Here is a 16131-nt window from a genome sequence, read left to right as displayed (position 1 = left end):
AGGAAATGGTAAGAGTTAGATGTAGAAGCCAAGTCCCCATCCCTTGAATTGCGCCTTTTTGTCCTTTCTGGCACACCATCCTCATGGAGGACAGACTGATGCAGAGAGCAGTAAGGCCTCCCGCCCCCTGGAGAAGGGGTGGTCCTAGGAAAGGTGTGTGCCTAGGGCGTCGGCTCCTGGCCTTTCTACACACTCAGTGTATGGTTGCAGCATTCTTATCAGTATTGAAATCAAAGCTTTCTTCTCGTGATTACCTCTATCTCTAGGGGAAAAGAACTGATAGCTATTTGGAGTGGGAATTTAAAAAGCGAGACCTTGGAGACGTCCAAGCAGGACAAATGCCAAAAGAGTCCTGAACTGTCTGGACAAAAATAAAATGGTTTAGATGGTTCTTCTTTATGTAACTGTCCCTTGGAGGAAAGCCAGGTGGTGACTTTCAGTTTGAACTATCAATCCCATTTGGTCTTTGAGCCTCTACCATGTGCTGGCTTCTGGGTGAGAAGATCAGAAAGGTTTTAAAACATAAACCCCGCCCTAATTTAGTGATCACGGTCAAGAATGACAAGGGAAGGAGAATAGCAAGGCTTGAGACAGCAGCGAAAGCATTTTGCAGGGTGTGTGCTCGCACGGCCTCGCATCTGGAGAGTCCTGGCGGGCAGCGAGGAGGAAAGCCGGATCGTGAGAAAAGACAGTGTGGCAACGCAGCTGGAGCTTATGGGAAATGCTTGCTTCTCTCCTCCCCGGTCTCATCTGGGAGCACAGCAGTTAAGTACTCGACAGTTTATAAACAGTCGGTGGTTTGAGCCCACCAAACCACTCGGAGAGGAAGCCGTGGCCATCAGCTTCCAGAAAGATCCCAGCCTTGGACACCCGAAGGGGTAGTCCTTCTCTGTCCTCCAGGGTCGTCGGGAGTCGGAACGGATTCAGTGCCAGTCGACTTTTTATGGTTTGTCCTCTTCTCCTTTTCCTTAGGAATCCATGAAGTGTCAGGGGCCAGCTGTTACACAGAACATCCTGCTCAGAACAATCCGAGGAATGTTTGAACAAAATCTAGTTCCTCAAAGTGAATGGGAAAATTGCTTCCTTTGGGGTGTTCCAGCTTGTCTATTCAGAATTCTTTTGGCACAGCGCGCCCGAGAAGAATGGACGGCTTCATCCTTCTTTGGGGGAGGACTTGGCAGACAAAGCTGATATGGACAGGCAATAATTAGATGGCCCTGGACAGAATGTAATAGAATTGAGATCAAGACGTTGTGATCATGGCCTCCAAACAAAGCCGGGCCTCACAGAAGTAGAGGCCTGAGCCTTTGAATGCTGCTATGGCCATTTTTTGAGAACTAATAAGTTAGTTGAGCTTTAGAGGTATTTTTAATAACCTAAATCAGAGTCAACACATGGGATATGAGAAAGGACAAAGTTAAAAGCTCTCCTTTCTGCCCAGCAGTTTTGAAAGGAAAAGTTCTGTGGGCTTGATCTCTCGTTCCCTTTTCTAGGATTGAAAGACAATGAACTGGATACTTTTCATTTAAGATTGCGTGGGTGGGGTGGGAGTGTGTTTTGTGTTTTTTTAATCATTTTCTTGGGGGCTCCATACAACTCTTATCACAATCCATACCTACATCCATTGTGTCAAGCACATTTGTACATTTGTTACCATCATCATTCTCAAAACATTTGCTTTCTACTTGAGCCCTTGGTATCAGCTCCTCATTTTCCCCCCTCCTTCCCCGCTGCCCCCTCCCTCATGAATCCTTGATAATTTATAAATTATTATTATTTTGTCTTATCCTACACTATCTGACGTTTCCCTTCACCGAACACTTTTCTGTTGTTCATCCCCCAGGGAGGAGGTTATATGTAGATCCTTGTAATCGGTTCCCCCTTTCCACCCCACCCTCCCTCCACCCTCCTAGTGTGGCCACTCTCAGCATTGGTCCTAAAGGGATCATCTGTCCTGGATTCCCTGTGTTTCCAGCTCCTATTTGTACCAGTGTACATCCTCTGGTCTAGCCAGATTTGTAAGGTAGAACTGGGGTTATGATAGTGGATGGGTGGGGGGAGTTTTAAAGAACCAGTGGAAAGTTGTGTGTTTCATTGTTGCTACATTGCGCCCTGATTGGCTCATTTCCTCCCTGCGACCCTTCTGTAAGGGGATGTCCAGTTGCCTACAGTCGGGTCTTGGGTCTCCAATCTGCACTTCCCCTCATTCACAATGATTTGATTTTTTGTTCTGTGATGCCTGATACCTGATCCCTTCGACACCTCATGATCGCACAGGCTAGTGTGCTGCTTCCACGTGGGTTTTGTTGCTTCTGAGCTAGATGACCACTTGTTTACCTTCAAGCCTTTTAAGACCCCAGATGCTATATCTTTTGATAGCTGGGCACCATCAGCTTTCTTCACCACATTTGCTTATGTACCCGCTTTGTCTTCAGCAATCGTACCTGGAAGGTGAACATCACAGAATGCCAGGTTATTAGAACAAAGTAATCTTGCATTGAGGGAGTACTTCAGTGGAAGCCCAATGCCCATCTGCTACCTTAATACCTTTAAGTATGTGCACATAAGTCTATTTCCCCATCCTCATATATAAATATATTTACATATGTACATGCCTTTATTGAGACCTCTATAAATGCCCTTTGCCTCCTAGCTCTTTCCTATATTTCCTTTTCCTTTCCTCTTGTCCCACTATCATGCTCAGCCTTCATTTGGGTTTCAGTAATTTCTCTTGGTTACATTACCCCTGATCACGTCCTACCAGGCCTCCCACACCCTCCTCACCACCAATTTGGATCACTTGTTCCCTTGTCCCTGGGTTTGTTAACACCACTGCCTTTCCCTCCACCTCCCCCTCTCCCATGTCCCCAGGGAACCATTGGTCCCTTTGTTTTCTCTTCCAGATTATTCATCCAGCCTATTTTATTTAGACAGATCTGCAGAGATAATAACATGCATAAAAACAAGACAGAGCAAAACAAAACAACAAAAGAAAACAAAACAACAACAAAAAGCCAATGACAATAAAGAAAGAACAACAAAGAAAAGCCTGTTCGAGGACTGTTTTTTGGCCTGTAGGAGGAGTGTTTTCTGGTCGAGTCTGATTGGGTGCCAAGCCCTGGCCCCAAAGTCTAGTTTTGGTATTCCCTGGGGACTTCGTTGCTCTGTTCCCCTTGCTGTTCTGTTGCTTACCCTTAGTGTTTTGGCTTCGTGTGGTGAGATCAGATCAGGAGCAATTCCCATACTGTGTCTCCAGTGTTGTCCCCTCTAGGGCTATGGGTCAGTGAGGGATGTCGCATCTTATAGTGGGGCCAGCCATATAGGGTCTTCCCTGTGGATTGGCTGCTCTGAGCGGGAATATAGTCCTCAAGGTTTAGTGGGCTAGGATGAGCTCCACTCTTTTCCTTCCCCGGGAGTGTGCTTTTTATTCTTACAAAAAGAAGATTTCTTAAAAACCTTTTATTTGGAATTAGGTGGACGTTTATGAGCCGGTAGGTGGTAGGTGGTCCATTTGACATTCAAACAGTTGACACATTTTGTTACATTTTGTTCACTGTGCAGCCCCTCATTTTAGCATCCCTCATCTCTCTTCATCCTCACATCGTATTCCCATTCCTTCTAACTCTCCTGAACTTGGCCTTTGAGTAAAGGCTGCCCTTTTGCTCTTGATTTTTCGAAGGTGCATACCTCCCAAGTGTGATTTCCCCCACTTCTTGGCTGAAAATGTAGCCATGTCAGCGAGCAAGTTCATCTGCAACCCTGAAAGGTGACCAAGGACCACAATCTTCGGGGCTCTACTAATTTCCAGATGATTCAACCCGAAAGCCTGGTCATTGGTCGCATTGTAGGTTTTGTGCCACACATTCTCCCGCGCTGTCCAAGGCCTTCTAACGTGATCCCTTTCAGAGCATGTGGTCGTGAGAACCGGCTGCTCTGCAGTCACTCAGGCCCCCCGCGCACAGCCGCGGGAAGCACTGGCGAGTGCCAGGTACCGGTCAGAAGTGCTGTTGTGTTTTGAGTCCATTGTTGCAACCACTGTGTCAGTCCAGCTCATCAACGGTCCTTATTTTTTTTCATTCACCATCTAGTTTACAAGTATCACACCAAGCATGATGTCCTTTTCCAGGGACTCTTGGTAACATGTCAAAGTGTCCCATCCTCTCTTCTAAGGTGCCTCCGAATGCACGTCTCAGACAGACTGTGTGTTCCTCTGGCAGCCCCCAGTACTTTCCCCACAGTGTTCTTTGATTCCAATCCTTGACACTTCAAATGCTTCATTTTCAGTCGTCCTCAGTCATTGTCCAGCATACATGAGGGTGGCCCTTGAGCCTCCTGAAGCTTGGATCCGATGCACCTGAGTCCTCAAAGTGACGCTTTCACTCCGGAACACTTTAAATAGGTCCTGGGTAGCGTATTGACCCAATGCATCAAGTCATTTTATTTTTTGACTGCTGATTCCATGAGCAGCCATATTCCATGGTTATGGCTCCAAGTAAAATGGAATTTTTGATAGAGTTCACTGGTGCAGAACATTCAAAGGTATTCCTTCTATTCCTTCTCTGTCTTAAACACCAGGGATGTGAAAATGAACGAGGTTCCCTGTCCTGAAGGAGCTTGTAACCAAGAGAGAGTCAGATAAGTCAGAGTCCTCCAGTGTTCCAAGGGCCCCGGGGGAGTAAACCTTAATCTTTTTATGCTTCTCCCTTCTTTAAAAAAAAAATTATTACGTATATTTTGATTTAGTTTTATGTACTACTGAGGGAACCCTGGCGGTGGAGTGGTTACAAGTGGTGCTGCTAACCTCAGAGTCAGCTGTTCAACACCACCAGCCACTTCACGGGAGAAAGACTGGGCTCTACTGCCATGAAGAGTTAGTCTCGGAAACGCACAGGGGCAGTTCTCGTCTCCTCTGGGGTCGCCCAGCAGTCATCATCGACTCGATGGCAGTGGGTTTGGTCTTGGTTTTGAACTATTGAATTACGTGATCTGTGAATTATATGCCAATAAAGCTGCTGGAGTGGGAGTCTTTTTATTGTGCATTGGGTTTGCATTTAATAAAATAATCATAATAAGCTATTTATCAAATCTTTCAATAGCTTGCCTTGTCACCCACCCCCACTTTTTTTCTCTTCTCCCTCTTGTTGGATATTATGTTCCCCTTCACCCAAGTTAACACTTAAGTTACCGTCTAGCCCAGGAGCCCTGGTGGTGGAGTGGTTATACATTGGGCTACGATCCACAAGGTCAGGAGTTCAAAACCACCAGCCAGCTCCTCGGGAGAAAGATGGGGCTTTCTGCTCCCATAAACAGTTAGTATTGGAAAACCACGGGGGCCTATAGGGTTTCTGTGAATCATGATCAACTCAGTGGCTGTGAGGCCCCCCCCAGCCCAGAGCAATCCAGGGGGGCTGCAAATGCAGGTAGCCACAACTTATACTGGATTATGGGTTACAGTACAAACATTTTCAATTGCTTGAGATGTGCTGAGTTTTTTGTTTTTTTCCCCCTGAAAGTGGGGGGCAGTTGTCCAAATAAGTTTGGGCACCTATGTTCTAGCCCCCCAGGGGTTGGCAAACATTTCAGATGGGAGAGTCAGTCCTGCCCCTCCCATGATTTAAAAAGTATTTGAGAGCTATAAATGAATGAAATCACCATTACCTGAGTAACATCCTTTAAAATGTTTCAGTTTTACCTCAAGAGCCGAGTGCACAGACCCACAGAGCCGCAGTTTGCTGACCTTCTTGAGCAGGGTGCTTACCTCCCCCCCTTCCCTCCCTCCTCTGGTAGCCATCAAAGATCTGTGCTCAAAAGCCTTCTCTTCATTTTTTTCTTTTGTGGGAATGGTCTTGCACGTACAATCTTTGTCCTTTCATAACTGACTAACCTTATTCAACGCAGTGTCCTCCAAATCTTGGGGAGTAAGTCGTGGTGCCGTGGGGGAGCCTTAGCTCTGAAGCTGGAACGAGGCTGAGGCTGGAGGGCACATGAGAGAGGCATGGGGTGGGTGGGGTTGGGAGAACAGGAAGAAGTTGTTTTAGGTAGAGGAAATATGCGGAGAGCATCTAGAACATTTGGGAAAGTCGGACCTCGCTTTACATGGAAGGAACTCATAGGTATTTCAGGTGGACATTGGGGGGAAATGTGGCTGAAGCCGAGAGAGCGGGTCGGACAGTGTTACGTGTCCATGGAAGTGACTCCAGGATTGTAAGCAGAAGGGAAGTGTGGTTAGCATGGTAGCATATGGCGATGATTTAACAGATGTGTGATTTGAGGGCAACCGTCTATCCTACACGGGGCACTGGTAGCTCAGTGAATAAATGCTTGGCTGATGTGAGTGCCCGGCCACTTGGAGGGACAACGACCTGCGATCTGCGCCTCTACAGACTGGACAGTTCTGTCTCTTGAGGGTCACTGTGAATTGGCATCAACTCCATAGTGCCCAGCAACCATAGGAACATCTGTGCTGCAATTGCTTTGGAGTTCTTAAATCTGCAGTAGCAGACAGAGGGGAGCGGGCAGGGCAAAGCCAGCTCTTCATTTCTATTCATATAAATGAAAAGGCCTGCTTGTCACTGGGCCCATGTTATGTAGGGAAAACAAACGAAGTGGTGGCAGTGCTTGTACTCCGTCAAAAGTTGTTCCCTTCCATTCTGACACCTCTTTTTGTCCTCTCAGCACAACAAGGTCACGCTCTTCCGCCAGCTGCAGCAGATGACGTACAGCCTGATTGAGTGGCGGTCCCAGATCCTGTCAGGGACCCTCCCCAAGGATGAACTGGCGGAGCTCAAGAAGAAGGTCACCGCCAAAATCGATCACGGGAACAAGTAAGCCGGCCGTGACATGACACTGCGACCACTATCGCATCCTAGCTGAGGAACATGTCATGGCAGGCTTTCGATCCTGGAACTGACAGAGTGACACTTCGAATGATAACTGCTCCCTTCTGTCTTAGCACACCTTTCATACAGTTCAGAAGCAGTTCATCCCACCGTCCCTGTGCCAGGCTCTGTGCTGGGTCTCCGATCTCTTGGAGACCACAGTTAGTGTATTAGGAAGATCAGCCTTGGCTTCCAGTGATTTCTCTGCCAAGCTCGTGAAGAGTGACGGATGGAGCCTCTTGGCTACCCGGGGCTTTATTCACTTTAACAATGGGATGTTAAGTCCATTTCAAAATCACCCTCTGTCATTCCACCCTCCTCTAGCTGGACTCTCCTTGTTGGGGTTGAAATACACCCAGCAAAGCATACACCACGTCCACAGAGTGTTCCTGGGGTTGGACAACCCTTCTTGGGCTCCTTTTCGGAGTCGTTCCCCCGACGTAAATGTAACGTCACTGCGCTCTGAAGTTCCCGTCTTACTCTTTCAGGTTGCTGTTGTCAGCGTGATCCTATAAAGATCGATCTTTAAAAGCACAATGATCCAGCCTGATAGTCTTTACTAGTTAAACAAAACTGTTGTTTGGCCGTACAGAAGGCTTCAAGGGGTATTTTCTGTTTAAGTTTTAAAAGATGATCAGAGGGCGGTAGTTTCAGGGGTTCCCCCACTTGATGGCCCCAGGAAGTTGGGCTCATGGCCAAGGAGGCAGTTGGTCCTGGAGGCATGAGCCACCACCCCTTCCATATCCTCCCCCTTTTTCCGAATCTTCTTCTTCCTCTGCTCGGGAGCCATTTTTACAGTGTGTGAAAGCCAGATTTGTTAGAAAGAGTTAAACATAGTGATACTCTCTTGAGTGTGTCTACAAGATCCACTCGCTTTCTTAACCTTCTGGTTAGCTGATGTAGGTGTTTAGACTCCAGATATTCCTGCCTTTGGGAACGTGAGAAATAAGGGGAACCCATCAAATTTATAGAGACCTAGGATTCTTCCTTTTCCCTCTCCCTACCATCGAGTCTGTGCTTGATTATCGTGACCCTATAGGACACGGTAGACCTGTCCCTGTGATTTTTGGAGACTAACTCTTTACGGAATTAGAAAGTCCCATCTTTCTCCCATGGAGATGGAGCGGCTGGTGGTTTCAAACTGCTGACCTTGCAGCCCAGCTCCTAGCCACTATACCACCAGGGCTTCTTGTCTTTTAACCTTTAAAGAAAATATCGGGGGTAGGGGCTCCTCAGATGGCTTTTGTAGATCATTTGGCATTTAGTTTTATTTTCCTTTTTTAAAAAAATTCCTTTTGTATATATGCTTCCATGGGTTTTTAATTTCCATTACCCTCCTCTTCCAGGCTCAGGTCTTCTGGTCCTGTTCACTCAAACATCACAGACTCTGACACTTGTATTCAGAAATACCTGGGGCAAGCATAGCACACAAGATGCTGATTCATCCAGCATTTATGAAATAGCCTTAGGTTATAGATTACTTGCTTGTAACCCTAGGAGGTAGCTGTGATTACCCTTTCTGGTTCCACAGACAGAACACGTGAGGTTAAGAGATTGACTTCCAAGTCACAGAGATCCTAATCAGGAAAGCTTAGATTTGACCCCATGGCTTTTGGCTCCACGGTCATGCTCGGTTCTTAGGATTAAGAATTAATAGTACTTGCCCCCTAGCACGTAGACCTCCTAGGGCTGCAGCCACGGGGGCTGTCAGGTGCCAGAGACTAGTTTTAAAAACCAGCTAAGGTGGGATAAGTTGGCTCCCTGTATGCACATAGGTTGCCACTGTCTTTGGGGGTCTTGCCACAGCATGGCATTGGCCTAGAGGTCGAGCAGCCCCTGGCATGGGATGTCGACATTCCCTAAGCAGCAAAGCCACTGCTTTCCTCCTTCCAGCCCTTGGAAGCAGCTCAAGAGGCTTAACCATGCTGTCAGTGCATCAGCAACCCAGGCTCAGAGCTGTCAAGGCCGTCGTTCATGAGTCCGGGTGGCCTGTGGGTCTGGCTGCCATCGAAAGGAATCTGCCAGGTTAAATCAGTTGATGGAGATGATATAAAGCAGGAGACGAGGGAAACAGGCATTTTTGTCTTTTTTCTCAAAGACCTGGCATATTTCCCTGTTAGCCCTGAGCTTGTTTGAATTATTGCCCTCCCCACTGCCAAACCCTGCTGCCTGGGATGCAAGTGCACGGAGGCCTTCCAATGGCAGTAGCCTGTTTCCAGCACAGTGCCCAGCTTCTGGAAATTAAAGTTTTGCTACGTCGTGCGTATGTTGAGACAGAAAGTCTTTGGTAGGATGATACCATGCATAGACCTGTACAGGGGACCCTGGGTGCTTTAAGTAGCTCATACACTCAATTGCTAGCCAAGAGGTTCTGGGTTTGAGTCCATCCAGAGGTGACTCGGAATAAAAGAGGCCGGCAATGGGCTTCAGAAAAGCCAGCCTTTGAAAACCTTGTTACACAGCACAGGGCTCTTCGGGCCGCACGGAGTCCCCATGAGTCAGAGTTGGCTGGATTGTCCCCGGGTTTTGTGTGGTTCCTGTGCAGCAGAGCTAAGGCATCACATCACACGGGTTCTGTGTTCCAGCAGCATCGTAACTTACTGAGAGCTCCATAGATGCCAGATGCTGTATGAGGGGCTTTACATTCTGTATCTCATTACATTCTTCAAACAGCCTGGAGGGGTACTAAAAATATTCACAGATGAGGAAACCAGGCTTTGAGATATTAGGTCAAGTCACAGTGCTAGTGATTATTAAAGAATAGATGTAAGCCCTGGTCCAAATGGCCCCCTATGCTCACCATCATTATGAAATACCATCAAGCCAGGCTTACTCCATTGATCTCCGTAAAGAAACCCTTGAATTAAGTGTTGCCTCTCAGCCTACATTGCAGACATCAGATCAAGCCCCCAATACTTGGGCATTTGGTCTTTCACAGCTCCTAGGCAAACAGCTGAAGACAGAAGAGGGATTAGCCCAAGGACTTTGCTCAGAACAAGGGCCCATTTTGCTTTTCGTGTTACGGTTCTGTGAACCTGCTTTGCATAGTGAAGACGTGAGCTTGGTGAACATCCCATAAGCTTTCTTAGTACCTTTTAATTATATGGAAGGGAGCAGGAAATTGAAGGGACCAACGTAAATAAAAGAAAAAACTGTTCTTTAAAGACAAATGAGACATACAACTTTATTCACTTTGTCATTGAGAATAGATACAGTGGAGCATACACTAATTCAGTTTGTGAATGTTGCATTCAGTGCCCTTGATAACTGCTTCAAGTTCCACCATTTACTCCCCCATCTTCTGTGTTGCTGCCCTCCCCTTCACTGCCTCCTAAGGCTCACATCTAGTCAAATTGCTTTGTCCATTCGATCCCCTGTACATAGTTCTTAAAAGAGCAGGATGCACAGGCAGACTTTTTCCATAGTTGGTCCCTACTATTGTTTGGCTTCAAGAAAACTTCAAGGAACAAAAACTGCACTTTCTGGAGGTTAGAAGTCTGAATACAGGGAGGACTCTCGTGGGAGGTCATTCCCTTTAAGTCTCTTCGAATCTGTTCTGTTCTTTTTATATCTTAGAAGTGATTCCATTTAGTATCCACCCTCTTCTGGGATGGCCTCATTAGCATAACAAAACTGCCTACTTAAAAGTATCTCTGGCTTCCCCCCAAATTGCCCTACACCATTTCAGTTTTACAAAAGAACTATATCAGAACCAGGTTTTGCTCACCCAAAGAAACCTGCAGAATTTTCACCCTTTCCGAAAAAGTTGAAAGGGAGTCCTGTCCAGCGTTTGGTTTGCAGCAAGGAAGCCATTAAAATGCAGTGAGCACCAGAGTGGGCACAAGGGCGCCTCCCACCTCCCTGCCCTGGGACTGCACTCAGCGTGTTCCCATCCAGCTGGGTCTGTGAGCACTATGTGTTGGCGTTAAAGTTTCATGTGTTACCTGATAGGATGTGGTAGATTATTTTTTCATTTAGGGAATGCTCAAACACATTTCCCATCTAAACCAACGGTAAATGTTCATGTGGAAGGCTCTGCTTTTGAGAGGCAGGAATTTGACGTGAATGGTCGGGGAACACCATTCAGTCAGGAGCTGGGCTCTCAGTAGGCAGGGTGTGCCCGTCGGGGGAAGAACTACTGACCAGCCCGTGCCGGCCTTCTAGAATGCTGGGGCTCGATCTGGTGGTGCGGGACCACAATGGGAACATCTTGGACCCCGACGAGAGCAGCACGGTCGCCCTCTTCAGAGCCCACGAGCTGGCCTCCAAGAGGATTGAAGAGAAGATCCAAGAAGAAAAGGTACGTGTCCTCGAATGTCTGTGCAGGTTGCGGGTGTCTGTGCTTTTTGTCTTTTGCTTTGGGTTTTAATGAGCGAGAGAGAGCGATTCCTTAATAAGAGACAGAATAGGTCTTTAGAAAATGAACTCTCTCCGCCTCAATTTGAAGGAGCCCTGGTGGCACTGTGGGATAAGCGTTGGGCTGGGAACTGCAACATCAGCAGTTTGAAGCCAGCAGCCGCTCCGCGGAGGAAAGACCAGGTTCTCTACTCCAGGAAAGAGTCAGTCTCGGAAACCCACAGGGACCTTTATACGCTGCCCCATAGGGTCTCGATGAGTCGGGGTGGACTCATGGCAGGGAGTTCGTTATTGATTTCGTTATCCTCAGGATAAAGAGCCCTGTTGGGCTGTGGCCTGAACTTTGGTAAAGGTCGGCAGTGGAAACCCACTAGCCTCTCTTCAGAAGAGAGGTGATGCTGTCTCTTCCCATAAAGATTTACAGCCTGGGCAACTACATAGATAAGGTTCAACTCGTGGCAGTCGATTTGCCTTTTTAGTTGATCCTCCTTGCAAAAGAAAAACCACGAAGAGAATGTTTTGCTGCACCTGTTGTGATGCGGAAAGGTTGCAAAGCTTAGGTGCAACGAGAGTGAGAGGCAGAACAACGTATACGAGACTGCCTTGTTTTACTAAAAGAAGATGCGTTCATCTGTAACCGCACATTCAGAGATGGACCAAGGATCGCTAGATAGGAGTGGTCATCACAGAGGCCTCTGCCAAGGAGAGCCGCGTCGGCGGGACCCTTCTGCCGCTTCTCTGTTTGGAGCCTGCATGTGATTTCCAGAGTGCACAATAGTTTGCAAACCAGTGCCTGAGATATTTTGAATGTGATAGTTGGACCTTAAGTAACATTGGAAGGGTACCAAAACTCACACATACTGCCCGGACCAACCATATTGTCACTTTGCTGTTTCCTAAGATCTTCTGTTGTAGAAGATGAAAGATTTCTGCGTGTTATTGTTTGTGACACTATTTAATTGTATTTCTGATTGTAATGGCAAACTGTGCCTGAGGTTTGAGGGTGAACCTTTCTGGTGGAATCTCTCGTTTCCAATTAGACTTCTTCCTGTAGAGAGGGATCCCAAATCACAATTTGTATGCTAGATCTGTGTCTCCCTGTGAGTGAGCCCTCCCAGAAGCTACTGAAACCCTGCATTACTAGCATCAGGCAGCATCTATTGAATTACTTGGACTCAAGACCCTTAACAGGATAGTCCTGAGCATCTGAGTAGCAGTGATTGTATTTTGCTTCTCAATTATTTGCCCACTTAGACGCAGTTTCCTTTCAGGCGCGCGCCTCCTCTTGCTGGTAATGGTGTTTGCCCCCCATTTGCAGGCTGTTTCTTTGCTAGCATTGCCCCTCTGTTGGCTGAAACCACGGTGCTTTTCTCTCGTGTCCTCTGTGTTCAGTCGACTTTGCAGAACCTGGACTTGCGGGGCCAGGCCATCTTCAGCACAGTCCACACCTATGGCCTCTATGTGAACTTCAAGAACTTTGTCTGCAACATTGGGGAAGACGCAGAGCTGTTCATGGCCCTCTACGACCCGGATCGGTCCACTTTCATCAGGTAGTGTGTGCCCAGAGCATCGGCGGTTGACTCTACAAAGCTCCCCGCTCTTGACTCACCTCCCTCTTGAGTCAGTTTTTGCTACATTTGAGAAGGGGAGAACTTCTCGGCAGTAGAAAGTATACAGTCTTTTTGGAATTTAGCTGTTTAGGTATGTCTTCAGCCACAGTGTGTGCACTGAATGAGACGTAGAAGTCACATAAATCCCAGCAGAACATGGCAACAGGGACAACGGATTTTAAAGACTACCAGTTGCCCACTCACACTGACCGTCAGTCGCCTGCCAGAGTCGAACTGTGTCTCTAGGCTTTGCAGGGACTAGTTTTCTAGAGGAGCCACCAGGGCTTCCTTGTAAGGCACCTGCAAGTGTGGTAGCCCAGCTGCATTATCAGGAACAGAACAACCGAACCCATTGACATCAAGTCGATTCTGATGCCTGGTGAGCCCGTGCGTCTTCCACAGAGTAGAATTGTATTCCACAGAACAGTCTCGCCTCTGATCTTTCTTTATAGGTTCCCTGGTGGGATAGTAGATTGTGTGTTGTGTGGCTAACCTCAAGTTCCACAGTTCAAACCCAGGAGGCTTTCTGCTCCTGTAAAGATTTGCAGACTCAGTAAAACGAAAGCGGCAGGTGTACCCTGCCCTGCAGCATCACTGAGTCAGAATCAGTCCATGGCAGCGGACTTCGGGTTTTTTCATCTTTCTGGAGGCAATTGCCAAGACTTTATTACGGGGGACCGCTGGGTGGGTCCGGCTGGCTTGCCTTCAGGTAGGTAGAGCACAGCAGCCGTGGATGCTGTGCAGAGCTCTGTAAGGTACAGCAGTGAGCTTTGCTCAGCCCTGGAGTAATGTTGCTGGCAGACCCCTAATAAAAACCCTCCATTTATTTTTGAGAAGTGGTTTTAGTGTAATTACTGAAAAATTCTTTCCAAAATTAAAAAAGATATATATTTTTATAACAGTACCTGCATTTTTTTTTTAACATTTTATTAGGGGCTCATACAACTGTCATCCCAATCCACACACACATCAATTGTGTAAAGCGCATTTGTACCTCGTTTCTCAAAACATTTTCTCTCCACTTAAACCCCCGACATTAGGTCCTCATTTTTCCCCTCCCTCCCCGCTCCCCCCACAGTACCTGCATTTCAGGAAATCGGTTTGGCATGATGATAAGGTTAATTTTTTAAGAACCTTTTTGAGCCATTGTATTGAGGTGTAATCGCCATACAATAAACAGCACCTATGTAAAGCATATGGTAGGTTCTGACCTGAGGACAGCCCATGAAAGCATGACCTAATCAAGATAATGAGCCCACCTGTGACCGTCAGCGTTGCCTGGTGCCACCCTGCAGCCCCTTTGGGCTGTTGGGAACAGTGCTGCCGTGAGCGCCGCCATCCGGGGTTGTGTTTCCAGCTCTGCTCTCGCCTCTTCTGGGTATATGCTGAGGATTACAATCCCTGCATCACCAAACGGTTTTTCTAAAACTGAATTCTTGATTTAGCCAAGTGGAATCTTTTCCCAAAAGGATTTGAGACATAAAAAAAAATGACCCCAGAGAGGAGAATCCGGTTAGGCTTCCTTTGCCTATGCCGCAGGCCTAGTGGACCCAGACTGAGTGCGCCCCGCAGACCTGGGCTGCAGCGCTCCTTCTGCAAATCAGGAGACCGGCGCGTGGGCGTGGCCATGTCCAGAAGCTCAGTTCCTGCCACTGCTGCCTTCACATCTGGCTGTGGATGTGAACCAGGTCCTTCTGGGCATCACTTTTCAGCCTGTGCAGAAGGTCGCAGCATCCCCAGGTGTTGTTGCTGGCATGTGTTTTTGAGTTGATTCCCAGCCCCCTACCCCTGTGTACAGCAGAACAAAGCATGCCCAGTTCTACGCCACCTTCACGGTTTGGTGGCTGCAGCAATCGTTGGCAGTCTCTGTGTCCTTCCCACCTGAGAGGCTCATCTTCCAGCTCGATGTCACACAGTGTTCCGCTGCTGTTCTTATGATGTCAGTGGTGAATCCCTCAGAAGTGGACAGGCTCTTCCTTTTCCCTAGTTTGTTCTTCATCTAGCTCTACTGGACATACGAAATTCCAGTGGCATAGCTTCCAGCATCACAGCAGGGTGCGAGTTACCACAGTATGACAGACAGACTGACTGACGGGTAGTGGAATTCCCAATCCTCTTATGAAGAATGTGTACATATTTTTTTTCTTCACCAGCGAGAACTACCTGATTCGTTGGGGCAGTAACGGGATGCCCAAGGAAATAGAGAAGCTCAATAATCTTCAGGCACTCTTTACTGTAAGTCATCCTACCGTATAGCTGTATCATTTCGTTTGTTTATTATATTAGTGCATGATGAATCTAGACCAAGACCCATGGTCTCGCAAAGCTAATGCCCTTGTTTGATAAAGACACGCTAAACCATAGTCTGATACGTACATGATATAAATTATGAGAAGTGGTTTGGAGAGGTTGGGGGTATCTGGGCTGCTGAAGGGGGTGTAATTCTAAATAGGTTGGTCAGGGTAGACCTTGGTGAGTGTTGCTGGAGCAGACTAGAAGGTGAGAGAATGAGCTATGAGGTTTCTGGGGAAAGAGCATTCCAGACAGAGGTTACAGCCGGGCAAAGGTGGGGTCTAGATCTTTTCCTTTGTGTGCATATTTATTAGCACGCTTTCCCCTCTCATCTTCGGCTCCGTGGGAGAGTAGAAGAGTGATGCTGTGCATCTCAAGCACAAGGAGATAAATGGTGGGGCTATCATTCTGGCAGGATGAGACGTGCTTTCTCTTGGGCACCACTCTAGGAGCCTCTTACTTTGCCATGACAGTATTGCTGACAAATGCCCAGAGCTGCTGCCTCTGCTGGAGTGGGCAGCTTCCAACCACAGCCAGTAAATCCTGAAGGAGATGCTCTCTTCCTTTTCTCTGGAGCGCACCCCCGCCAGGTGTCTCCTTATGGTGGGGGTGCTGTGGGCTGCTAGCCACCAGGTCAGCACTTTAAACCCACCCCCCCGATGCGTGGGAGAGAGACATCTGCACACGTACCCAAAGGGGCCATCCTACTGTGTCCTCTAAGGTCACTAAGACTTGGAATGGACTCAGTGGCCGTGAGTTTTTGAGTTTGATCCCTACAACCCATGTGAGGTCAGGAACCCGAGAACTGAGGTCGGACCCTGAAGAAGCGATGGGAAGGGCCGTGCTCTCAATGACAGCCTGAGTTCGTCTTTCTTTATAAAATGTGGATGCTCAAACTCTGTTCTTTTCCCAGACTTTTCACGATACATTTTAGAATCACCTTGCCAATTCCCATGAAGAACACTGTGGGGATTTTGATAGGGATTATGCTAAAT

General features: G+C 47.5%; 1 protein-coding gene across 1 annotated transcript in view; it reads left to right on the top strand.

The window, feature by feature from the left end:
* The first annotated feature begins 15017 nt into the window (after nt 1-15017).
* Nucleotides 15018-16131, top strand: part of DOCK5 (dedicator of cytokinesis 5) — a 103853-nt gene continuing 102739 nt past the window's right edge. Inside the window, exon 1 of the mRNA XM_045286563.1 lies at nt 15018-15079. The gene's annotated coding sequence lies outside the window, so the exon portion shown is untranslated. The remainder of the gene's footprint in view (nt 15080-16131) is intronic.

Source organism: Echinops telfairi, unplaced genomic scaffold (assembly GCF_000313985.2).
Source record: "Echinops telfairi isolate 266 unplaced genomic scaffold, ASM31398v2 ScPeMD7_9;HRSCAF=40, whole genome shotgun sequence".
In the NCBI taxonomy this organism is placed as follows: Eukaryota; Metazoa; Chordata; class Mammalia; order Afrosoricida; family Tenrecidae; genus Echinops; species Echinops telfairi.
The sequence above is the reverse complement of the archived record's forward strand: the minus strand, read 5'-3'. Positions and strand labels throughout refer to the sequence as shown.